We start from the raw sequence: 1,984 nt of genomic DNA, 5'->3' as shown, positions 1-1,984 counted from the left end.
GGGCGGCCCCACGGCCGCAGCGGGCGGGGCGCGGCGTGCGCAGGCGGCGGGAGGCGGCCCGGGCGGCGGCGGCGGCGGCGGCCCGGCGAGCTCGGGGGGCTGGCCCCGGCCTCCCGCGGGGCGGGCAGCCGGGGCCGGCCCCTGGCAGGGCGAGGCGGCAGCCGGGCCTGGCGGTGCCAGCGAGCGCCGCTGCGGGCAGGCTCACGGGGCCCGGGCCTGAGGCGGCTCCCCGGGGCAGGGCCGGGCACGGAGCAGTGCTTGCCGTAACTTCAGGGTAACCTGGCAGCCTGGGGGCAGGTGGCGTTGGGGCTCCGTTCAGCCACCTCACGCACATGACAGCAAGTTTTGGAGATGCTCGGTTGGCACCAGCACAGGCACTCCGCGCCCATCCTTTGCTGGCTCCATTTTGTGTCCTTATGTGCAATATCTTACAACGAGGTTTTTTTTATATAGCACTTTTCTGAGCCACGGTAAACTTCGCCATCTCCCACAGTACATAGCAGGAAATGTCTCTGCTTAACTCCAGTTGAGTGAGCCTCCTTTTAAGTTTCTTTTCATGCTTCCTCCTTGGTGTTTGGAAAGAGACACGGCAAATGGAAAATTAACTCCCAGTTAAGCATCTCTGTGCCACTGGGGTAATTCAAAGACTTTTGTCCTAGCCTGCTCGGCTACAGCTTTTTCAGGCTGACACCACTGTATACAACAGCTCTCCAAGCACGACGGTTTCTGACACTGGCAGCAGGGCAGCAGCGGCCAGGAGTAGTTTGCGTGTTCAAATGCGGATGCGCTGTTGGTTTGTACATTAGCGCAGTGATAGTTTCCATTCCGCTCGGATGGAAACCAAGATGTTTGCAGGCAGAATTTGCAGATTCTGTTCTAGAAGACATAGTCTTCCATAGCCATAATCTTAGGAAGAACCAAAAATGCTGGAACAGGTAGCTAGCAAGTGAGAGGCAATTACAGGAAAGGCAGCATATATAAAGTAAAGGGAGGCACAGAAACACCGGTCTGTCCTAGCCAAAGTCCGTTATGGGCTTTGTGGTAACTGTTACTACTTGGGCATTTTGGATTATTGCAGCTACCTCTCCAAGAGCATTGACTCAGTAGCAATCCCAAACAGTAAATACGATGCTAGAGCCAGGGTGTATGGTGCTTGAGCAACGTAGACACTTTCAATCCCTTTACCCTTGATTTCAAAACGATGTAATAGGACGGGAAGTACAAGGAATGGCAAGGTCGGCCAGAAGGTACGGCACAGCTCCCGAAGAATCGTATCTTGGGCTTTCAGCACAAAAAAAATGGAGGAAAGATACAGGTCTCTAAATTAATGGGTGCCATATAGGTACTGATCTACTGCTGCTTTGAATGCAGAAAGTCGGGGATATCAAATTAAACCATCAAGGGGGTACGTTCAGAGAAAGAAAAGGAGACAGTTTTTCACAGAGCAAGTGGATAAGCTGAAAAACTCCTTGCCTCAGAAGTGACATACCAGAACTTTATATCAAGTCCATTAACTTACAAATTACTAGAAGAAAAAACATTATAGGCTAACAGGTAAAAAATGATCTGCGGCTCAGGAAGTCCAATTCCACACACTTTCTGCAGGACCTCACGCTGGAGACCTGTATGAATGATTATGGCTTTCTGTCCAGTACAACTAGACCAGGTGGACTAAATAGCAGGACAAAGGCCTAACTTTGCATTTGAGAGATTGATCTTTGCTGAATGCCAAAGCTTATCTGGAATTCCACAAATCCCTCTAATGTGAAAATTCTTTAGTATAAAATTCAGAACTTTCTGTAACTGCAAGCTGTTCTTGACCCACAGTGTGTTTGAACTGTTCTGATCTAAGTCAGCAGAACAGTAATGTGAATTCCTACTCCCAGGGGAAAAAAACTCACCGTAATATCAAGCTATGAACTAATGTCTCAAGGACCAGTGTATAGAAGTAATAAATACAAACACTTAAGAAAATAGGCATTGA

This window comes from Falco naumanni, chromosome 12 (assembly GCF_017639655.2).
Source record: "Falco naumanni isolate bFalNau1 chromosome 12, bFalNau1.pat, whole genome shotgun sequence".
NCBI lineage: Eukaryota > Metazoa > Chordata > Aves > Falconiformes > Falconidae > Falco > Falco naumanni.
This window is presented reverse-complemented; position numbering follows the sequence as displayed.